This window comes from Micrasema longulum, unplaced genomic scaffold (genome assembly GCF_059751315.1).
Source record: "Micrasema longulum isolate JH-2025_06_02 unplaced genomic scaffold, ASM5975131v1 h1tg000692l, whole genome shotgun sequence".
Taxonomy (NCBI): Eukaryota; Metazoa; Arthropoda; class Insecta; order Trichoptera; family Brachycentridae; genus Micrasema; species Micrasema longulum.
Window position 1 is genome coordinate 439,739 of NW_028277888.1, and position 26,492 is coordinate 466,230.

The 26,492-nt window shown below is 30.6% G+C and overlaps 1 protein-coding gene across 1 annotated transcript in view; it reads left to right on the forward strand.

The window, feature by feature from the left end:
• The window catches only part of LOC148279623 (uncharacterized), a 188,683-nt gene that overhangs the window by 49,109 nt on the left and 113,082 nt on the right, over positions 1-26,492 (forward strand). Inside the window, exon 2 of the mRNA XM_088229649.1 lies at positions 7,029-7,068. The gene's annotated coding sequence lies outside the window, so the exon portion shown is untranslated. The remainder of the gene's footprint in view (positions 1-7,028; positions 7,069-26,492) is intronic.

The window sequence follows — 26,492 nt, forward strand, 5'->3', positions numbered from 1 at the left end:
CCATATGTCCTCGTAAATGCTAATCAAATATTCACCCTGGTAATTGTCTAATTTTTATTCATTCTTTAATGACTATTCCAAGCTACTGATGTTATATAAGCATTATTATTAAGTGTATATTTATTATAGTATAATATTTATTTTAGTGGAACTGGATGGAAAAAATAATTTTAAAAAAAAATATGTATTTTACAAACCAGTCCAGCTAAATGTATTTTTTGCGTTGATTTGACGATACTATGCATTTTTAAAAAAAAGCTTTGAGAATTTGCGCTAATTTTCTTTAATAAAAAATGATAAGAGTGCTTTGTTTATTCCTGGAAAATTTTAAAAACTTAAAACCCACCCTTTCTCTTAATCATTTTTAAACATTTGCAGCGTGTGCTAACAAAATTAATATATTACAGAAAAGTTTTACTTTAGTCAAGTAAAATTAAATGAAATATTAGATAGCATCACTTTTTTTATAAAGGCAACAGAATACAATACAGCAAACGCATCAAAAAAACAAGTAAGGAGAATGATTCTTAGGTATAACATCATTTTAGTTGTATTTCCATTGGAGCCGAAATTTGTTTACTAGGTATGACAAAACCGTCTTAACAGGGTGTGTGTGTGTGTGAGAAAAAAATAAATTATATTAATAAAATGGTGCTATGTTAGTTATCGACAATAATATTGAAATACATCAGTTAAAATTCAATTGAATTCATCTCAAGATGCGCTTAAGCGTTCATTTTTTGTTTTTAATGAGATATGCTTTCTTGAGCGTACGTTACACCCCTATATCCGTGTTTAGGTCCGTTAATTGATTTTCGTAATCAATTAAATCTTTATCGAATCAAAACTGGATCATGTTTCATTATTTCGTGTCGCAATGCGTTCAAAATGTTTAACAGTTTTAATTTTATTGTACGAAGCACAATTAAAGGCCGGTAATTATTAATAAAAAGGGATAAAGCAAGTACATATCGATTTGATTAGATTTTGAAGGGCGTTACACACGTTTTTATGAAATGAAGGTAATAACAATAATTAACCCCTTTTCAACCAGAGCTGTTTTAAAACAATACGAACATAAAAAATATTTTCAAAGTAAGTAATAATTTAGATAGATTTAATGAAGGAAATCTTTTTTGGCGACAATTTTCTTTTTGTTTGATTCACTGCAAACTTTATTAGAGGGAACTCTTTTACCAAACTTGAAAGGTATTTGTTTAGATTTCAATACATGTTTGTGTATGTACTTATATATATAAAGGAATTAATAATAATATTTACTATTTGTTTTTATTTTTTTAATATATTATTTGTCTATAAAATATATTTTATACGGTTACAAAAATATTTCATTTGTCTTCACACTAGCAACGACAGTTGTTTTAAAACAACGCCAAACAATTCATAAACTATTTATAAAATTAACCCTTCCTTTAGAAAATGCAACCTAAAGGATACATTATGATCTTTACATTATTATTTTTCATGACCTGAAAGATTAGTAAAACAATATTCAACTAAAACTGCTTTACCATATTTTTCATTTTTAACTGAATTATGGCAATTTATGATAAAATTTGATTAAACCAAATTTAATATTATTGCTTGGGATTCTGAAGTCTTTCAAAATGTGTAAAATAATATTACTTCGTTCTGCCAAGATAAGGATTTATACATAAAATTTTAAGATAATGCCAGTACACAATCAAAAGGTTAGTATTTTTTTAATCTAAAAAAAATAGCTCGGCTTAAGAAGGGTTAAAGCAATATGATGCAAGGTAATTTAGGCGTTTTAATGATACTGTTTCATTTTTTAAAATAAAAAACTGGTAGATATTATTACTTATGTTGTGATTAGGTACTAGGTACTAATGTAAATATTGAGACCTTCATAAAGACAATTATGTTGAATAGGGATTGCTTATTTTTATTTCTTTTTTGTAATTATTTTTCGAAATCTTTTTTCCAATAAAAAATATTTTTTTCATTAGAAACAATTTTATTTATTTATATATTTACTGTATTTTAGTTAACACTACTGGATAAACATAAAATATTTTTATTTTTATTTTGATGGTAAAACAGAAACATATTTAAGAAAAAAAAATGGAAAGAATAATATTTGTTCCAACTTGATCATGAGTCATATTTCTCAGCTTTCTATTTAAATAAATCTTTTTTTGTTTTATGATTTTTCTGAACGTTTTTAATTTGTTGTCATTTTTTAATGGTCGTAAATAATCATGCTAGAAAATTATAATCAAGTGTTGGAAGAACAGGCTCCAAACCTCTGACCTATAATTTATACTCTTTATAAAATATGCGTATATTCAAATGACAAAAGCAATCTATAAATTAAATAGTTGTAGAATGGTTGTAAATATTTAAGCTGAAAGAAGGTCCCTTAGCTGTTTTCCTCGTACTAAAAAAACCTAATAACAGATTCGAGATCTTTGATAAAATTCTCAGGTTACAAACTTAATTACTAATTAAAGTAATCATTACTTCATTGCGAAGACTCCAATACTTAAAAATTATTCCGCTTTTAAGACGTGAATTACCAATTACATACAGTAGTTATTATGATAAAGAAATATGGGAATTATCATATTTTGTTGATCTTTATGGTTTGAAATTTTAAAACAACTGTTATGTCAGATTAACTCGATGGAATTTATAATTTAGAGATCGTCTGCCGTAAAAACTCGCGTACATCTGGAAGGAAATAGGTATGTAGTGATGCCAGAGATGGATTTAGTTCGGTCGAGGTACTGATTAGCCCGCAAAAGGCAGCGATTCCACCATCTTGTTTTACTTAACTTCTTGTACTGTATATAGAAATACTGACTTTATTGAAATTGAGAATTGGTTTCTACCATGAATATTTAAATACATTTTATTTTTAAAATATGCAATTTTATGTCCTGGGAGCATTATACGTTAAAACAACAATAATGCACAATAAAAGGGATGCGGCTGAGAGCATACTATAATAATAATAATATTACATTAAAGTAGGCAACAGTCGACTGTCACCGACTGTTACTATTCTCCCTCACATTCTCTTTTGTTTTTTCGTTTCGTTCGTAGCTTACAGCGACAAAATTTTAACAGACTAAAATGTCTCTTATTTACTACGATAATAAGACTCAAGTTCCAATATGCGAATATGGCCGTTTACCACAACATGGAGAAAATCCAACCAAAAAAAACCTAGCCAGTTTTTTAAAAATATACACAGGAACCAGTGCACTACGAAGCCGACTAGACTCCACTCTTCACTCGATTTCCTTTAACAAAATTTTTACCCACGAGTGGAAACTATTTTTTCCGGGACAAGTGGATTGGCCCGATACATGTGAAACGGGCCCGTATAAGACAGGCGAAATCGATTTTTTTTAGTTTTAATAGTATAGTTTTTTTATACGTTAATGGTTCATATTTCATACCAATATGGCTGTTGTCGTATGATTTTGATATTAACACCGTTTTTTTTAAATCGCGCCATTAATAAAATAAAACGAATGAACATTAGATTTGAACAATAATTTCCAAAGGTACGAGTATTTCTGATTAAGAAATTTTAAATAACTAAAATATGATTATTTTTCCATCGAATTATGCCTCTTGAAATATAGACTAAATGTAGGTACATTGGTACTCATATAAAGACAAAATATTGAATTACAATTGGTTTTAATGATTTCATTCCGTCGAATGGCTGAAATGAATATTAAAATAGTGCTAAGAATACAATGTAGAAAAGGAATATTTAACTAAAATATTATTTCTAAAAAAACACTTATCCATAAAAAAGTGTTTGAATAAAAATATTTTTACTATTTTTTTTATACGATTATTGAAGACATAACGCCACCTAGAATTTCAGAAAAACACTTGTGTGATTTAAAATGCTTGTATTTTTCATAAATAAAAAAAATCAAAAATAATGTTCATGTTCAATTTGTCATTAGAATACATTTAACCTAAATATTTTGCTCTAATTACCAATAGACACATGTTTAGCCTAAATTTCAAGAGGCATAATCTGCCAGTTGAAAAGTAATTATATTTTAGTTACAAGTATATTTTTTATCACAAGTACTTAACATAACTTTTTTATCTACGTCGTTTTGAAAGAACGGTAAATGGCCAAATCATATGAAATCCTTACTTTTTACCATATTAGAACCTTCAATATTATATCCCGTTTATTAAGTAAGAAAAAAAAACTATTATTTAAATTATTTCCCATTTTAAAAAAAAATCCTACTAAAACTAAGATTAAAATCGAATTCTAACAGTCATCATGTAATAATTATTCATATGTATCAATTCAAATTTACGAAAATAAAACAAACATATTATTTTGATCTTGTCAGCGTATTGGCTCTTAAAAATGCCTAGTTCGCTTCTGGTAGACTATTAAAAAATGGTCAATATTAATTATTTGAGGCTCGCCTGAGGGTCTCATTACATTGAAATCAGATACACTCACCCACCTTTAGTGCAATGGTGGCCGATTTTTGAATAATTGATTTCAAACTCTTTTGAAAAAAACAAGATTTATATTTCTATTCACCGAAAGAGTGATAGAACCTGATGTCCGAGATACGAATATTCTAGGTGGTAAAATAATGTTACAAACGATTTAAATTTTACAATATTATAATACTATTGCAATTGTCATGCTGACAAACACGCTACCAATTCAATATTTTTTGCACGCAAGTTTGTAATTTCAACGGGTTTTTTAAACAAAATGTTTTTTTAAAAAGGATCATCAATTTATATTAAAGAACGAATAAAGGTTTTTTTCAAGATCGAGTCCGCAACACTAGGCACGGGACCATAACCCGATTTACAACAAGGAGTAATGCTATCAGCCCTCCCTTCTTCCTTCTTTCAAACAAGAGAAAATAAGGAGGAGAGATTAAGGAAGAGATAGGAGAAAAAATTTAAACAGAATAAAAGAAAAGAAATGACTTAAAAATGCATATAATTCAAAATACATAGATTTTCATTCCAAAAAACTTTTATACATAGTTGAGCTTTAAATTATTACTGATGTTTAAAAATATTTTCTTAATTAATATTTAATTCCCCTTTTGCTTTTAATTATAAATCATCATCATCCCCTTTCTGCACCCATTAGTACATAAGGTACTGCATTGGTAAACCAAATGCAACATAGTTTAAAAGTCTGTAACATGAATGTAAGATGATCATCATGAACATCTATTGTCACTATTTCATGTCCATCCTACGAGGAATCGAACCTAGGACTTCAAACATGGTGGGTACGCAATAACCACTACACTACGAGGCTGACTTATTTTTATTTAAATTCCTAATTTAGAATGAAAGAACAGCCATCGAGTCGTAAATACTCGTCCAGGGTTTTGATTCTATTTAACACACAGACTCGTTTGAACTTTTTTATTTGAATCTGAATTAAAACTCATATCTGAGCACCCGATGACAATTTATTATTTAAATGTTTTAATACTTTTTTTTATTATGTATTGATATTGTTATAACATGTGTATTTTATTGAACTTCTTGTACGGTAGACAAACGCACTTATCCTTTGAACATAAATGTTTATTAAGCCAATGTTAATGTGTGAGTGGTTGTCGGTGATCTAAGTAAAAATACAAGATTTGCTTGTGTACGCACGCACATTTGAAGGATTTAATGAACTGCACGCGAATTATATTGTTATTTTTAAAAACATTTTGAGTTTGCTTAAATGTTTGTAGACAAGGCTGGAGAATGTATAAACAAAGACACAATTATGAATTTTACTCAGTGTATAAAATGGCTACTTAAACTACCCAATGACGGGTCAAATAAGCCCTGTAAACGGGTAGACTACCAAACTTCTCAAAAATGTTTTCCCCGTCCTTTGCGCTAAGTTCTATCAACTTCCACATACGGCTTTTGCTCATAGGAATTTCTCTTTTGTGGCCGGTGTTTTATGGTGGTGTGCTCAATGTCCGGGATGAACATAAGAAGTTCTCCAAAACGAAAGACATTTTCAGAAAGGGTGTACAAGATTGAATTTTGTCTAAGGGCAGAGACAGAGCAGGAGAACGCAGCGAGATATTGCATAGATTTGTATATTATTAAGCGCGTTATCCAGATGTTTATTGAAATATATATTTTTTATGTAAAAATGTTTAATTTCCATTTATAGTTTGTTGAAGATGTTAGGATTCGTCTTGCGTACTACCAGGGTTTTTGGTAATACACGAGTACTGAGAATTCTTTATAACTCATTGGTGCCAAGTAGACTTGAGAGTAGCTCGATGATTTGAGGACCGTGTAAGTTAAAGTACTCTTTTATGGCGGAGAGGGTTCAAAAGAAATTTCTTCGGTTTGTCTACTTGAGGGAGTGTGGATATTATCTATGGCTTTATCCCACTGAGTTCCTTCAGGGTAAGCATGGTTACAGCAGTTTGAAGAATAGAAGGAACGGTTATTTAACTACGCTTTTCTTTCGATTGTTGCGCGGTATTATTGACAACCCTGAAATTATGCGGAGTATTAGCTTTTATGTAAACATACCATAACATAGACTTTTTCACATTTAAATATACAGGATCAACCTGCCAATGGTTAAGCCTATTGGAAGCGCTATCTCTATGTTGAACAATATTACTTTGGACATTGACATTTTTCAAGTCTCTGAGGGAGTTTTTCGTTACAAAATTATCGGCCTTTTTAACATATTATTCTCTGGATATTATGTATACGTATGTTATGTGTTACTGTTATCTATACCTTATTTTACCTTTTTATTTTCATTTTTTCTACATGTACATATTGAAATATTTCAAATGGTAATGTACATATTTGTAAATAAATAAATTGAATTAAAAAAATATAAATTATGTTGTATCCCAACTCAACAGAGGGTTCTTGGCCTCATAGAGTTTGGGATACGTTATCATGATTTTTTTGTAATAAATATGTATTTATACTTTTTTCAAATGAAAAATGACATGTTTTAATTTTTTTTTCAGAGGACGGAATATCGCACATCCTTCTCAATCTCAATATAAGGTGAGGTGCTTTTAATTTTTAAATTATCATCTTAATATGGCAATCTTGATAGTGGATTTTCGGCAGAATGCAAAAAACGTTATTTATTAATACACGATCGCACATACAGAGATCGTAAAGTCTATAAACGTGTATTTCGTTTACGGGACACAAAATCAGTTATCTCGCCATAAAACGGTACAAGATCAAGGCTATTTTATATTTAGCACTTGGCTACATGATTTAATACGTCTTCATTTGGAGATCACCGGAGATTGGTTTATTTCACTTGCATCGTACAAATTTACACGACACGGTAAATAAGTGTGGATCGACTTTTATATTTCGGTGACTTATATAAAGGGCGTCGGATTAAAAAAATAAAAATTTCAAAAAAAAATAACAATCTAATCTGATGTTATTAAATTTATAATAACAATAATTTATTAATATACTCATTGACTGGTTAAAGCTCCCTTCCCTGTTAAAATGTTTTTGTTCTTTGTTATAATATGTTATTCCTTATAACTTCTTGGGGGGTAAAATATAATATTTTGTCTGCAAACATTTGAACAATCTGAAAATGTTGTTTAATAAGGACAAAAAATCTATCCACCCTTTCTAATTTTGTCGTTCCATGTGAACTTGTACGATCATCTAAAATGGGCCTATGTATCTTTAGTCATATTGTTCTTCTAAGAAGTTTATTTTGCTACCCATTTATAGTATTTGATAGAAAAAACAGACCGATCTAGCAGCAAAGATCTTTAGTAAGTGATTTATATGTATCTATATGGCTGAGTTCATTAGGTGATATATTGTGCGAGGGATCAATCAACGATGCTTCAATCCGATGGCTATATTATACAAACTAAGCCGATGTTTAGTAGGTACTGATTAGATACATTTTAGGTTTACTAATATAAATGATTAAAATCGTGCTTTTATTATTAATGTTATTTTTCTACGGACACTTACATAATTCGGCGAGCTTTTATGTTTTCAACTGATAAATTAATCTTAATTTACATATTGGACATTTACATAAGTTGTGTCCGGTTTTTCAAATTTAAAAATTAGCACTAAAAATAAAACAAAATAATGAAGGTCATTCGAAAGAAAATTTTCTGCTCTACAAGAAACTGTATTTTGTTTTAGTAAGAGCCTCTAAAATAGAATGTCAAGTAGGCGAAAGTTAGCATTTTCGACACCTCGATCTGTTCGCGTTCAATCAGGGGAATAAAGGAGAGATCAAAAAATGAGAATACATCATTGACTAAATTGTTTTAATTGGTCCTCTTGTTCAATTAAGAAATTTAAAAAAAAAGTGGACATAACTTATATTAACACCAGTAATGGTTAAAAATTTAAAATAAAACTTTAATGTCAGTTTTCGAGAAAGGCGTTCTTATTAAATATTTATTTATTTTATTATTAAATTATACAGTTTTAACATTTCAATTTTCATATTTTTATTAAAATAAAATCCCACCCAGCCACTTTCTGTAGCTTGTTGGTAAAGATTTATATTTAAACTAACTGATACAATATTATTTACATTTATAAAAAAACAATGAATTAACAGATATAATTGCAGCACCATGACCCGAATTCTATTAAATAATAAAATAAATAAAACAACTTTGTTTTTAACCACTAATTTTTATTTTTCACCTACCGGTTTCAAAGCAAAAAAGCTTCTTCGTCAAGGTTTACGTAACTAAATTAGTTATTCATTTTGAAGGCTTGTAATTTAATAAATGTAACGAAAAAAACATCCACACAATATCCTTCAGAGCAAAATTTTTTCTTCCGAATAACGTATAACCTTTACCATTTTGTTTAACTTTTGGTAATCATTTTTTAAATTAAAAAAAAATGGACACAACTTATAATTACACCTATATATCGTTAAGTAGCGGATATGTTATCGAATTCGTATTATGATAAATGGACAATAAATTGTTTTAACCCTTTAAAACAATTTTATAGCATGGATGTTGTTACTCTTTGAAAACAAGTATATTCAAGAATTCACATACAAAATTATTTTTCTATACGCCTTAGCCTATAATCTGTGACCAGACGAATACAGTTCTATGTGTGAAATAAAACCAGAACCCCGGTCGAGTGTTTCAGACTCAATGGTTGTAAAAATACTGAATAAAGAAATTAATTGGAGATAAATACGTCTTGTTATATAGTGATTGACGCGTTTGCCTACCATGATTAAGGTCCTAGGTTCGATTCCAGACAGGTTGGACGTAAATTTTGGTCTTAAAGGTGGTTCTACGCTGCAATATCTAACTGTTGATTGGACTCATAAAGGTAATAAACCAAAATCAGTGACCGAACATCCCATTTCCAAGACAAACAAAAACGTTTTTTTTTCAGAGTACCTTAGCCTTGTACATGACACGTAAAGCTACTAAATACAGGGGTCCAAATATATAAAAAAAAAAAAAAAATATCTAATTGTTTCTTGACCTTAAGCGTAAGACTGATCAACTAACCTTCCATGTAACAAAAATTATTCACTTTGACTTTCCTGGTGCAACTTACTCTTTGAATCAGTTGGATGAAAAACTTGAATTGAGCAATGTTTAATATTAGATAATTGTTGCGTCTTAGTCTAAATAGGTTGCAAGAATAAAGTAAAAATCAACAATTCCTGTTTACTAAAAATTATCATCATCATCATTACCTTTCCGCACCATATAGTGCATAGGGCACTACATTCGTAGACCAATTGCAGCGTATCTTGATTATTTTTGTTGCATGAAGGAAGGGTGATTAGTCTTACGCTTTAGATACCAGTCCACGGACTACAAAATATTCTTGTGTAAAAACACCCTTTTAAAAAATATTTCATATCAACCATGTCGGAAATCGAATCCGAGAGCTCTTGCATGGTAGGCAAACGCGCTGACTATTGCACCACGAGGCCGACAACTAAAAAATATAACTCTCAACATAAATCTCTTTTTTATCTTTACTTTAGTAGTACAACTGGCCCATAGTATAAATATTGTTATTATTAATAAATTGTTATAAATTATTATTTTGCCGTTTTTATTGTTTTTAAGGTTATTCCAATAAATGCGACTAATTTAACATTAAAATATCGATTTATTATGTTTCATTGTCATCTTCCTTTCTTTTCCGCACCTAGTGGTTCATAGGGCACAGCATTGGTACGCCAATCGCAGCTTATCTAGATCATTCTGTTATATTTTATCATGTTCATTAGCATTTTTTTTGGAACCTTTCACTGATTGAAATATTATGGCTTTTTGTTTTATCTTATATTTCCTTCATTTTTTTTCATACTTGTTTTCTTTTTTCCTCGTGGAATATGCAAATTTATTAATTATTTTATAAACGTATATCTATATATACTTTGTAAAAAATGCAAAAATATGCGTATATATTAAAAACAAAATAAAATAAATATGTCATTGCTGAAATGATCGAATCCGGCGCTAACAACATCATTCTGTATGATACAAATTGCCAGATTCTTATCATACCAAGCTGGTTACATATTTGTTAACAATGCACGCGGCGTGTTCCACGAAGAAAAAAACCCGAATAACTCCGAACGGAATTTCAATATGGCGATAATTTTTATTTTTGTTTTCTTTCAAAACATTCCGCAGTGTCATGTCACCGCTTCCCCCGATTCTTTCTCCTCGAGCTTTTGATTTTATTGATCATAATGACGCACTAAATGCGGGAAAAATCATAATAAAGGTAACTATGATATTGTCGTTGGGAGCCATAATGGAGTAAGGCACCATATTCGGGAGGCGTAATTGGATGGCACATTTTCCTGGCTCATTACTGGGGTCCTTTGTCAATGCAAGTTGTGAGAACTACAGTGTCACTTGATGCGAAGAACCACCATACGAGTCGAGCAAAATCCCATTAGTGATGCGACTAATTGGTTATAATAATCGAATAAATCGATTATTCTGAAAAACGTTTTTTTTGTATATTTATTTCAGGCATAATACCGAGAACCCCTTATTAATATTTTCAATACATTCACACAGTTTAAGAAAAAGCTTGAACATGGACGTTCGAATGTTTTAAGGTCTATACTTATGTATTATGGTCGGTAATCCTGAGATTATGATGAGCATTGGTATGTATGATTCTGATAATTACCCAAGAGAGCGTTAGTATAGGTTGTTTCATATTCCAATATATAAAAACCAACTTGCCAATGATTTGCCGATGGTTATGCCTGTTGGAAGGGCTACCGCTATGCTGAACAACGTCGCTCTTTCTTTAAAATAAATTAACTTGTAAATTATTATTATGTCTAAAAATGTAATTGCCTAGCTTGGAACGGAGTATGTACGCTTTTTAGCTGATAAAAAATTTAACACAAGAATATACAAATAAATAAAATAAAAAATTTTCATTAAATTTTTTTTTTTTTTTTAGATTTGTCTCAATTTTTTAAAAAACAATATGTTTTATGCTCACATAATATATACATTAATAAATGCACATAAAATATATTTATTTGACGTTGCTACCTCTCAGCAAGATGGTGAAGTGTAAAGAGGGAACACGTTTAACCATTTTGAGTACAAATTTTTAAAAGTAAATTTCATGTTTTTTTTAATAACTCAAAAATTCAATATATTTCGTTATTTAAATCATTAAAATAATATAAACAGCTTAAATGCCGTAAGAAATTACGTAACGCAACATTGTGACAAAATGATTTTTAATTCATATTTATGTTCTATATCATTTTTTTAAATATTTTAAAATCTAGCCACTTTAACCTTCTCAAGTCTGAAGATTATAAAAACCCGCGACTTCTTGAGGGGGTACCAGGGATACCCAGCTAAAATGCTATAAATGAGAGTTTAAAAATATATTTTTAAATGTCATTATTATTGTCATGGTGGTTTTCATAAAACTGTTTCATAATATTTCTAGTTTTCTGTAAAATTCATACATTTTTTCATAAAATAATATTGCGAGAGGACGCTTTATGGCATCGTGCTGCTCTTACAGTGACACGTTGAAAAGCACTGGGGCTCTACGTCCAACGTACCCATGACATCTCAATCGCCTATCCTCCGTCATATCTGTTACACCTAGGCTTCAACAAATGCGTGAGCTTTTTATTTTGTCTCGTTGGAACACTTCAGCTGACTATCTAACCATGCTCATTTTAGCAGTTTCAAATTGCCAAGAATAAGAGTTATACACTGTTCGGCATTCGGAGCCATAAAGGAGTGGGGGTCTGACAATTGTTTGATACTCTATTTCTTTTAATTTCACAGGCATTTTCGAATCACAAAAGACTCTCGTCAAATATCTTATCTTCATCGCTATGTCTGACCTAAGATACTTAAAAGAGTCATCATTTGGTAATGTTTCTCCATCTAATTAATTAGTTTAGTCTAAGGATGAAACGTTATTTTTTTCTCCACACGAATGTAAATTTAATGGTTTATAAATAAAATAATTGTGCGTTTAAACAAATCATTATATAAAACTTAAAATACGAGTACATAGGTTATATCTACATTTATTTAATCGTTTCCATGAACCGGTAATTCGTCGCTTCGTCACTCGCCCTTAAGCTTAACCACCAAATTACATATACTTTGTCGTCTCACGTTTGTGCTTATAAATATTTATAATCGTGTTCGTTATTGATTAAGATTTTTATTGTGTTTGGTAGCACCACTGCTTGTGTATGGAGTACCCGAATTAATATTAATGATATACACATCTGCCATAAAAAAAAGCGCAGTTGTAGCAAGTTTTCGAATTCAGTATAATATAAATTAATTTCATCAAATAAATGACTCTTTTATGATAGTACAGTTAAAAGCAAAGTTTATTTTAATAACTATTCATTTAGCTTTAATTATTAGATATTTCGGGTATTGAATGCAACGGAGGTGTGTACTATATTTTTAATGGAAATAGTCGAACCTATGCAATTTTCATTTACCTTCGTTGGATTCACAGAATTCTTCTAAGGTTCATTTATGGTACCGATAAAAGTTCACACGAATCTCTGTCTCTTCAATCCATGCCTCGATCGGTCGCGACCTTGTCTCTTCGACACTTCCCAAGAAATATGTACAAAGATCTGCTGAATTTTTATCTCGCACATGGATGAAAGTCTTTCTCCTATGTTTAGTACCTGGAGTATAGATACATTCGTACGTCTGGCCGTCCACGGAATCCGCAGCATTCGCCGTCAACACCACATTTCGAAAGCTTTGATTTTTTTTGAGGGGCCTAGAGGTTGAACGCTAAATGACTGGTTAATTTATAAATAAAAAAGTGGGATATAGTGAAATAAGATATTTGATTACTTATTTGGGCAATATTATTTTTTCATGCTTTTTTAATGTGAAATACCTCCATGTTGTTTAATTTAAGTTCATTTTTATTATTTGAATGTAAAGTTTTAACTCCTGTATCCTTGATGAGATGATTGACGAAATCTGAAAGTAATTATTATTTCAACATCTCATGTGTTCTTTAATGCAAATATTAAAGCTAAGTGACGTTCTCCTAATATACCTTGATGGACGCGTATTTTCTTCAACATTTGTCACCATTTCCTCTATCCTGGCATGTAATCCTCTAGCTCTTGATGCCAATAGCATCCGCATCCCGCTGCACTCCATACAGCCATCGATGTTTGGGTCTACCAAGGCTACGCTCACCTTGTGGCTTTGTGTGACATATCTTATTGAGCACTGCGCCCTGCCCCTAGCAGCCTCCCTATTCTGCCAATATTGATATTGTAGACTTCTTCGTTTCTCTATTCCTGCACAGTTTCGAATAAATTTTTGAGTACTTTCTTCTCAAATAAAACGACAGATGTCTTATTTTTTTTATTTACCAGCTGCACTACGATTACTTTAAGACAAGTTTTAAATATATTCCACTAAAATTTAACTAACTTGATTCAATAAACATACCTGTATTGTAAAATAATAACACATGTTTCATTAATTTTGTGTATTTGATATCAGTAAGAGACCTTGAAATTATAAAAAATTGAATGTCAAATGATTTCTAAAGTACGAAACCTAAAAAAAAAACAGATTTGTATTTGTTACATTCACGGGAATTAATTTTAGTCTGAAAAAAAAAATACAAAACCAAATATAATTAAAATAAAATATTACATTAGCAAATCATTTTGAATAATAGACGAGTCACGTTTAGTTTTATATATATCTTTTATTTTATTCAATGCAAGTCACTATCACGACACATCTTTGGGGATATGTATTAAAATAAAAGGAACATTTCATTGTAGCCATAGAAATAAAAAAGTGTTGGATTCAAGATGGCGCGTCATATGTTTCAACTTTTAAGGTCAGAGATAGGATCAATCGTAAAAAAACCCACGTAATGGCATCTCTTTTATCTTTTAATTCGCACAAGGTTCCGTTTCCAGCATGTCACTATTTGAACCTAACCTTGCGTTCAAAGCATTTTGAGGTAATGATTCGAATAATAACATTCCGAAGTAATGTTAATTATTACAGCCATTTTGATTTGAGTGAGATGGCTTGACATGGATTTCGTTGATTGCATTTTTTGCGGAATGAAAATATAGTAATGTCAGTAAACAAATTGACATAATAGATGACGTAGCAAAATAATCATTGTTGTCCGAAATGATGGACTTGTCAAATTATTTTTATAGCCTTTTGATCTTTGCTCATTAGTATTTAGGCATTGTTATTGAACTAATATTTTTAATGAACTCTTGATCGTTTGAATTTAGGCTTTAATTCGTTCAAATTAGGATTGAAATAAAAATAATGCAACGTGTTAATAGAGAATACACTATATGTATCGTAAAAATAGACAATCAATTGGTGTTTTTCATGCAATTTGAGGGAAAATTTATAAAAATTTTACCACAATTTTCTGAATGCTTTAAGCCCTAAACAGTACTGCACCTAATGTTTTTTCGTAGGGTTTTTTGTAAAAATATAACAAATAGTTGGTTTTATTTATGCAATTTGGCGGATAATTTACAACAATTTAACAATAACAAAACTTTTCTACATTCGCCAAGCCCTTAAAAGTACTGCACTTACTGTTTTTTCATACAAGATTAAAAATATAACTCAATGCAAAATCAAATCATCATGGTTTTATTTTTATAATGATCAAAAATTCAATGAGCACGGGAAAAGCGGTTGGCGTTCATTAAATCTTAAGTTCAAAACAAAAAGAGTTCAATATATTCTCAGCATTGAAAATCTAAATTACAAATCTAATTTGGTTCGGTTGTGATTATAGAAGCAGTGAATGATAATGGTGGAATAAAAATAAAGTTAACATTTAACATCTGCTGCCCATCTAAATGGACGTATCAGGGAACCATATGTGCAGCGTAGAGTTGCTTTATGTAATAAGTTCTTATGATTACTATTACTGTTTTAAGTTTGTTCTTACGCGCATTACGTAAGGTAGTTTGTTAGTGATTTGATTTGATAAAAGGACACTTCAATAGTATTATATTTCTTAAAATAGTGGATATTATACCAGTGTCGTATTTTATTTTATTTTATTTTATTTGGGAAATCAACAGTTCTACATACACATTTTTAGTAAACAAACAGATATAGTGTATAAACTCAGAACTAATAACAGATTTCTACATAGTATACAAAGTTAGTAAAGAAAATATATTAAATATCAAATAAATACATTCAATTTACACATTTAAAAATGTTAATTTTCATGTACTCAATGATCAAAGATTTTTTAAATATTTATTTTAAGAACATTAAGTTACTGTAAATTGGGCGGGATAAGGACAAAAATGCTTGAAGAGAGGATAAGGAGGAGAGGGGAGATGTACATATTTATTATTATAATGTCTACTAAGTTACATAATACATTTTTAGTGTAAATTTTAAATCTGACAGAGTGATGTTTGTGTGATCTATACTTTTAAATTTTGTATTGTACATTGAAAAAGTCCTTCGAAAAAAAGCATTTTTAACATACGATGTTTTACTTATTGGTACATGAAACAGGTGGTACCGTCTACAAATCCTGGCTGGCACATGTATTGTTATTAAACCAAGCAGCTCTTTACAGTCAACCATTCCTGTCATAATTTTGTAAAGCAGTAGTTGGTCCGCACACACTCTGCGGTATTGTAGAGAAATGATTCCATGGAAGGTCGAGGCAGTGAGAGTAGATACATAAGAAATACCGGTTTTGTATTTAAGGTACTTTATAAATTGTTTTTGAATATTTGTATGTATTGTTTATTATTTGTGAACAATAACAAATAAATAAAATTAACTAAATTTATTTTGATAGTATTATATTACAATAAATATAAACTTTAATATTAAATTAATATCAATACAATGGGTACAATACTTACATATATTAAATGTATTTCCTGACCTTTTACGTTATAAAATGGGTGAATTCTCTCTGTCCGGACTTAAACTACTCCTAAATATATATATTTATAGTATGTCGTAATGTTTTTAGCAACATACAATGAAATGAAGATTATTACAGAATTTTAGTTTTAAAAATAAATTACAAATTTGAAACTACGATTATAAGCGACCGGTATCAACACTTTCGCAAAATCTTCGAGTTATGATTAAAATGCAGGTAAAATAATAAGATTATAATATTTTCATAAAAACAATAAAACAAAAAATAAAAACAAATAACTTTAATTTAATTTTAATTGTATTAATTTTTCACGTCTACAAGGCTTTTAAATACATAAAAGTTATATAAAATATGAGTATATAAACAACATAAAATTTAAAAAATACAATATAAAGCAATAAAAGATAGAACAGTGATTAGAAGTAAAATTGGTATAAAGAAAGAAGATTGGTATAAAAAAACAACATAAAATTTAAAAAAAAACAATTTAAGAAATGAAAGATAGGAACAGTGTTAAGAAGTATAGTTGGTATAAAAATAAAAAGATGAGTGTATTAACAACATAAACTTTAAAAAAAATACAATATAAAGTAATAAAATATAGAACTGTGTTAAAGAATTTTAGTTGGTTTTAAAAAAATATATATATATTTATTTTAAAAAAAATAAGTTTAAAAAATGCAGTTAAAGGTTGAAAGCAGCTAGGTACAAAATGTTATAAAATACAATATGAACAGAATATAAAGTTCTATTTGATATGGAACATATACATTGATATTTAAAATTTACAAGACTCACGTTAAAGACATCGATGTTGTTAGTATATTAGTTCGCGAGTACATGCATCCGCATTACTGGTGAACTCACGCTGTAATTGGTCGATGATGGACTAAATAAATTAAATAACTAATTAAATCATGATATTAATTTAAATCAACGAATCTAATAAATCTTTCATATAAAATTAATGAACGTGTGCTGCCCATAACATGAACGTGTGCCTTTTTAGCTTTAACCATACGTGGGTCCAGGCTTTTTCAATTTTATCATTTTAAGTATAAATTCTTAGATACTATTCTATAAATTTTAAAAAGAAACAACCTGGGTTTTAGAGATATACGGTAACCTCTACTGGCATCAAAAGGCTGCAGTAAATGTGGATGCTGAATTAAAATTGGATATAGACATATATTGTGGATTCCGGCAAGGATGCATTCTGTCTCCTCTCTATTTTTAAATGTACTCCTAAGCCATTTTTAGAGATGCGTATAGTGAACTAACAGACGGCAGGAGCATAAATAAACAAATTATAAACAATATCCGATACGTGGATGATACTGTCCTTCTAGCAGCTATTATTGGACATAGTCCACACATTTAGGCTAGAAATTAATATTTGCAAGACTTAATGTATGATTATTCAGAAAAAGCCAGAACTTTTTTCAATTACTAAAACTTGGAGCGCAGGTTATTGAGCGAGTCCATCAATATAAATATTAAGGATTCTGGCTGAATGATAAATGGGATCACTCACAAGGGATCAAAGTCAGAATAAAGATGACGTGAGACTGCTTTTTCAGGATTCTAAACCTTTTTGGCAGTAGAGACTTTAATTTAGACCTCCGAATGCGCATTGTACAATGTTCTGTTCTTAGTACTTTTCAAAGGCGTCGAATCGTGGACACTCTTTTCAAAACACTTCGAAAAAGATAAAACCCTTAGAAATGTGGTGCTACAGGAGGATATTAAAAATCTCCTGGGTGAACAGAGTCCGAAATGATGATGAGGTAGTGAAGACCATAAAGAAAAGAAAACTTAAGTACTTTGGGCATGTGATGAGAGACAAAAAATTTAACAATTCATTCTACATAGAAGGATTAAAGGAAGACGCACTGGAGGTAAAAAGCGCATCTCTTGGTTAAAGGACTTGCGTGACTGGTTCTATTACTGCACTCGGTCCTTGCTCAGGGCAGCTGCCAACAAAGTAAGAATTGGTACGATGATTTCCAACCTCCACGGGAGGGCAAAGATAAGAAGAAGAAGTATAAATATCACCATAATGAACATAATACCTTTTAGAAAGTGGTGTAGTTTTGTAAGAGGATTGTAAATCGGTTAAAATGACGTGTATCCTTCAAGCAAAACGGTGATGATATCAATAAAATAATGTATTAAATTGCAATTGTAATATAGAACCAACTATTCCTAGAAATTATTTTATATCTGTCCTGTATGAGACGGACATCATATAATTTATTTATTTATTTATTTATTTATTTTATTTATTTATTTATTTTTGCACCACAACAGGCCAGGAGGCCCAATTACAGTGGTGAATTACATCACAGAACACCCAGGCTTGAGAAAAATCACATTTTATTTTTTTGTGTTCTCACCGGGAATCGAACCCGGAACCTTCCGTGCGTCAAGCGTCTTGACCACTACACCACGGAGGCCGCCAAAATAATGTTCGTGTTAATGTGTAGTATGTGTTGATAGTAAATACGATGATTACAACTGTAACAGAATATCCTACTTTAAGTTATGTAAAATGTATTTTAAATAGCTTTTCCGGAAAGTACGAACCTTCTTAATTACTAAACTTGTATAATTACCTGCATAAAATTATACAAACTCTTTTAAAAATACAAAATCTAAACTATAAACCTACTTGCTTTTATCAACTATGATTTTTACATGTTTTTATTTTATTATTATTCTTAGTATAATTTTATTGGGTCAACAAACAGCATGTACAGAATATATTGATTTTTAAAATATATTTTAGTGTAGGACACCAATGCACACATCAAAATAATTGAATACGCTTAAGACAAGAAATTAAACATAATAGATTAATCGGGTTGTAGTCCTGTGGCTAGTGTCTCGGACTCACGGACCAAAGGTCTGTGGTTCGAATCCCACTCTACCCCAACTTGATTCCATTTTCTAATAGTAAGTTATTTACAACTCGTTGAAAATGGCACTCGAAATGAAATATTTGGGTAAATCATAAAAAAGCAAATATTTATTTAAAAAAAAAAAAAAAAGTGAAAAAAGATAAGAAATGAAAAAAAATTACATAATATTACAATTAATGAATGAACGAATAAATGAAATTAAAAATAATAAATTACATAAATATATCCTAAACGATTTAAATGACAGTTCATGATAATAATACATCAAACATACGCTAACAAACCGTCACGCCATTTTCCCGTCGGTGTAGGCAGGTAAAATAGAACGCTTTTTTTATATATCTTTGCATACATACCTCGCTTCCTCTACATCTATACATCTTCTCATGCACCACTATTATTCCGGCTTTCAACATGTCTATCCTCGAGTATTTTTTTTTCTGTTTTCGTTTTCTTTCTTCGTTTTCTGCATCCATCAACGTTTTTGTTTTTAGCCGTCTTTTCGCCGTCCATTCGCGCTACATGTCAAAACTAACGCAGAACTTCTTTCTTTCTTGTGTCAATACCTAATGCTTATCTCAGCCTTACATAATGCACAGATCTCGACATTTATGCACCTAATGACTTCATTTATAAAAACCTCGTTCAAAAACATCAAATGTCAAAAATTTTCCAAGATTACATTGTTGGATTTTTTATTCTCTGTCTTTACAACCATTCTTTCCAAATACTTAAAAAAATCATAGGTACTTTGAATTTACTGTAAAAAATATCTTTTACTTTACACTGAGGTAATATATATTAATATTTAATTAGCAAATCTACTACTAACACTCGTTTCACAATTCAAAAGATGTTCTAGATATTTTTTATAAAGGTTTTTAGCAATGTTTACTGAATAGTTTTACAAATCTGAATATGAACAGTTCAACTACCATGTAAGTTTAGGAAAAACTGTTATTTTAATTTTAAATATTCGTAATAATTATGTTTAGTTTACACTAAAAATCATAATGGTCCAGATGTTGGCTAAAAACAGCAAATTTCATACTGACATTTTTTAAAATATTTAAATATACATTCTACTCGTATATTTATAATTTTTTTCTAGTTTTTGACAGTGCATTTAAAGTTCTCGTATATCTATGATTTCATTTAATTAAAAAACATAAAAACAATAATAAAACCGTAGTATTCACTTTAAATACTCTCCCGAAAAATTATTGGTTTGTGACATTTAAGGTTTTTAAACACTTTTCTTTAAAAGGCCCTTAAGACTAACTGAACATCAGATTCCCAATGCTAGACACCATTTCCTACTGAAGTGGTCTTTCATTACTCATTTATAAGTTTAAATTATTCATCTCTCCACTGACGAGTTACTATGCTAACAACTATTCATTACGTCTTAAGAAATTCTGTTCTTTTGAGTAATTATTTACATATTTCGCCTAAAGCAATAGTGATCTCGTTAAGATAACGTCTATTTTGTTTTATCTTACGATCAAAACCTTAATTTTTTTTTTAAAAATTGTAAAAGTTAAAATATGTATTTTTTTATTTATTTAATTGAATATATATTGTACATTATTTTATAAAATATTCCCAAAGAGTTTAAAAAAAAAACTCATTTAGGGACATGCAGATAACAATATTTATTTAAAGACGTTTTTCTATTTTAAACTATAACATTATTTACAAAAGCAGAATAAAAATTATGATACACTACAAATTAAAAGGGTATGAAAAATATTTTAAAATAACAAAATAAACATAAAACTAAGTATGGAAATAAATTCAAAATGATTTTTATTTTTTTATTATTTTTATTTATTTAATGCACAAAATACACAATTTTACATAGACACAATTATGTGTTTTTTATGTCCCAACTTGTTACAAAATTCCGTGTTAAGTCGGTACTCTTCGGTATATAAATCAAAAATATTTGTTTACATATTAAAACAATATACAGGTAATTAAAACAATATGCAAAATAATCAAAAAAATATACAAAATAATAATAGAAAAATAAAAAGAATAAAAATGTATAATACATGTCGAAAATGGAATCAAAAGTTATATAATAATACGTATGACAGTGATGACATACACATATACGATATACGTATATGGATAATAATGAAAACAGCAGCGATGTTATGCATTTATTCCCGAAGCAATCTCATACAGTGGTCTCTACCCCTCGATACAATCCAATTATGGATCTTCATCTTAAATATAGACGTTGTTTTGGAGAACTTAACATGTTCATCCAAGACGTTGAACACTCTTGGAGCTATATATGAAAAGTGTCTCCGAGCAAACATCGTACGCGTTCTCGGTATTAAGTAGTTTAAGTTACGCGAAAACCTCGTACGGGCATTCTGTTGGGACCTCCTTCCGTAGTCGCCTGACCAGAAAATTGTCAATACATTTTTGATATAGATTTGACGAATATCAAGAACTTTTAACAATTGAAATAATGGTTCAGATGGGTAGGTCGGAGAGCACCGAAACATAACTCTAAGAATTAGTTTTTGCGTCTTGATTAGGGGGTTCATGACAACTGTCGAACAACCTCCCCAGCCAATTATGCCATAAACAGCCACCGATAGACATTTTTAAGAGAAATGATGTATACATTATACAATCTGGGAAAGAAAAATTAAAAAATATAAAAAGTTTAAAAATTACATGTATGTATATATACAAACTGAACTAGTACGAGAGTGCAAATGTTGAAAATTACAATTACAATTATTACAATGATTAAATTACAATTATTCAATGAATAAATATTGTCAAAAACAAATAAATAAATGCATTTGATACTCTATATACAATTAAATGCGGATATAGGAACGATAACGATGATTTACATATTACAAAAAAACGTGTTAGTTTGAGAATAATTAAGCTATCTTGTTCCTAGAAGCGTCTTCGAATATGTCGTAAATTTGTATTTCCGATTCTGTTCGCTAATATAACTTACAGAGTAAATATCTGTACAACGGTTTATGTTAATATTACTTATTTTACGCTTGCCAATGTCGAACGTCAGTTATAAATTTATACTAGTTTCTGCATAGTTTGTCCCGATACATAAAGAGTAAAGAGGTTCTAATAAAACCGCATGTTCGCTATATGTATACTTTGTGGACAGAGAAACAGGTTGTATTAGTTCGAGTCGGGATGGTAGCCATATAACCCGTTTATCTTAATATACAACCGTGTCTGATGGTTGTATTTCAACCCTAAACATGCTCTAAGATAAGGAGATCAAGCTTTTTCTTCAAACATGCATCATTCCTCGAAAGGACTTGTGAAGCTATTTAAATGACCATCCTTGCTGTAGGTAGTTATTTAGAGAGATGCATTCCCACATTCATATTAGCTCTTGAGTTACTCTTGCGTTAAGGCGAAATAGGTAAAGAAAATATTATAAATAAACCATAACGTGGTTTCCCCGTAGGGGTAGACAGATATGATAGAACGCTATATCACTCTGTCTTTGCATACAGACCTCGCTTCTTCTACGTTCATACATCTTTTCATGCACCCAGGCCGATTATTCCTGCTCTTGACATATCCATCTTCAAGTATTTGATGGACTAGGCCAGGGGTGCTCAAAGTCTTTTTGAGTCGATCAAGATAAAAAATATCCGATATAGAACTATTCACAGATTTTGTTTTAATAGGTAGTTAACTAAAACAAAATGTAATGAATAAACTACCAAAACTTTTTTGATCCACAATTAGACCATAATAACCCCTTTATCACTTTCTTTTATAAGTTATAGCAAATACCATATCATTAATGAGTTGTCCTTTTTCGTGTAAAAACTTTGAGAAACTAGCTACTAAAATAGCAAGTCAATTTAACTCAATGGACTCATGTTCTGTTGAAAATCTTTATATCTGAAGATTAATATCCGAATCTAAGGCAAATTGCCCTTCAGCTGACGGCAATGTTTGGGTCAACTTACTTGCGCGAGTCTGCATTTTCTGAAAACCTGGTAAAAGAAGAAGTATAAAAATAGGAGAATTGTTTTCAGGCGTTGCCTAGTAGGTGATTCGGTTCAGCCGGATGAATATCACCCACGTGATAAAGGTTTCAGCTCTTTTACTTTACAAAAGTCAACAGATGGAAGAGTTGAGGAATTGTGGATGTTTAAACATGGGCAGAATATTACACAGTGTGTAAAGTGGCCACTTAAACCAGGCAATGACAGGCCATAAGCTCTGTAACTGTCTAGACTGCCATAATCCCTTCTCAAAAATGTTTTCCCTCTCTGTTGAAATAAATTCAGTTGAATGTCATAAAGCTTGCGATTAGCACTTGGTAATTACGCACCATCTTTTTAAAAGTATGTTGAAGATTTACAGTGCCACGCTTCAACATCCAAAGTCACTCTTTAGTTAAGTTTAGGCACTAGAACTCGTTTGTTTTGTAAGAACCAATAAACTCGCAATTACGAATAATTATTAGTTTTTCATTGATATTTTAGAGCAGACCTACAATTCCCTTGACTAAAAAATTACATATTGTGCGAAAAATTAATATCTATGCCACGATACACCCTACCTAGACAAAAATCCTGCATCACACATACTTGCAGCCTCTCAGAGTCGATCGATCATAGTCAAGCAATATAGCAGCTCAAGTTTGAGCACCCCTGGACTAGATCGTGCCATGTCTTTATCGGTCTTTCTCGTTATCTACATACATTAACATTCTCATAATAGATCTTTGTAGCTGTCCTTTTGCTGTCGATTCGCTCTACATGTCCAAACTAATCCAGCACCTCTTTCTTGATTCTTTTGATAATGCTCGTCTCAGCCTTACATATTCCGCGGATATCGACATTTGTGCACCTATCATACATCTTTTTACTACACATTTGCCTGAGAGGTCGCATTTCGACATTATTCAGCCTACTTTCATAACTAGTTTTTCGATTCCACACTTTGCTTAAAAACATTGGGGTTGGCACTAGAGCTCCATTGTGAACTGCTAGGTTTAAAGGAGATACGAGCGTTTGGTGTAAACCAATCATAGAAATTAAATGGGCCGACTACCGGACAACCAAACATGTGATACGGTTGTAAAACTAATCAATTTATCTGGCCGTAATCGACCGAACAACGTTAGCCACATTTTGGCGAATTGCGTTTTTAAATGGAAGGTGTTTCTTATTGCCGCCTGCACAAGTCTTAAAAACATCATAGCTCTATAAAATTTACCTGCCACATTGAAGGATATTTATTTTATTTATAAAAAGAAAACAACAGCCATTATAACGAAAAATAAATACAACATTTATAAATAAACCAAAATTAAAGGCCACTATGGTCCCTATGGAAATATCACATACTACAATTTCCGATAAAAATATATGAAATGGAAATAGAATAATCAATTGTATTTTCAAAATCTAAATGGATAAATGTAAAAAATAAATTCAACAAAATATGTAAGTAGAAAAACGCGACGTGTTTGGCCTCGGCTATTGTGACGTCAAGATTCATGCAAGTGTTCTCCACAAATTTTAATGGCAGGAACAAATAAATATGAATCGTGACGTATTTGGGGCGTGGCCAATTGAATTCAAAATTACACATTTAAAAGTATTATTTATGCTTCTAACAATTGGCAATTTTTTTTTACTGGACAGTGTTTCATAGACCTTTATTACTTTAAAAAAGTTTTTAAAAAAAGTGATATTTCCCTATTATAGTTTTCTATATATTACTCCGCATCATTCCACTCTTAAAAAAAATGTGGCTTTTAGCGTTTAAACTTGTTGCCATATTATTTTTAAGCTAAGCAAAACAACGTAACCGACGACAATGTAGGCGATTACGCTAGTTCGCACCACTGTCAGAGTTATAGGCAAAACAGCGTTACCGCCACTTTTTTTAAAAGCAAAAGGTATTCAAACAATCCGTCTGTCATTTCAGTTTTGGCAATAACTAACTAATATCAATCCCATTTAGCGAATTTTTAAAAATATATATGGAACAAAAAAAAAAAAATCTTCCGACACAATTCACTATCTATCGCTTACGTTGTTCTGCCGATTATGGCTCGATATATTATGTAGGCCCTTAAGTCCAATTAATATTATCTCAAAGGGCAAACCAACAGAGACCCAAACGTCCGACCAATATAAATTGATGTAAAAAAATATTTTCGTAAATCAGTGCTCGGTTATAAGTTGAGTTGCTGTGTCCGGCCTTGGAAATGTTATTATTTATGCATCTTATAGAATTGTATCTCAATCACACAATCCTATTACATTATGTTTATAAAGTAGGCAAGGCCTTTGTTATTGGTATTCATTACGTTTTGTTATATTTAGTAACACCTGCTAAATGAAGTGATCGCCTATCTTCGGGAACATCAAAGTGTCGAACAAATAATGAGAAAAGGCAAAATAGGCTCAGACAATTTGAATTCCTTGTTCGAGATTATACTTAACCACCTACAGAGATCCTAGAAAAAAAACGCACCTACCGATTTATCACTGACACCAAATGGGTTAGTAATTTGGAGTGTGAAACTCAATGACTTTAATATCGATAATGATTAATTCGGACCCCCTTCTAGGAGCTTCGGATAGAATTGTTTTTGTTCGCGGTTCTAGCACTCACTTGATTACACTGACTTACACTTACTTATTGCCATTGATCTTACAATAATGATGGCAGATCTAGTTAGATTAAAAGTTACCTATTTTAAACACCATTAGTTTCTTAGACTACTGTTGACCGGTGTGAGTAGGTACTTGGTTTGGTTATAGTTTAGTTTATGCAAATAGTTTTTTATTTGTTTCTTTTTTGTTCCTCGGCAGGTTACCTACACAGTAATGAATTGCGGCACAAAACACCCAAGCTTGAAATAAATCAATTTTTTAAAATTATTCTGATCCATTCCATGACCATGTTTGCTCCCTAGCTGGAGCTTATGGTATCCACAAAGAGCTTCCATGCATCTCTGTCGGCCGCCAACTCCTTTGCGCCCTCCCACGTCAGGTTCTCGTCTCAAAGTTATAAATTATTCTCCTTATCCCCTCT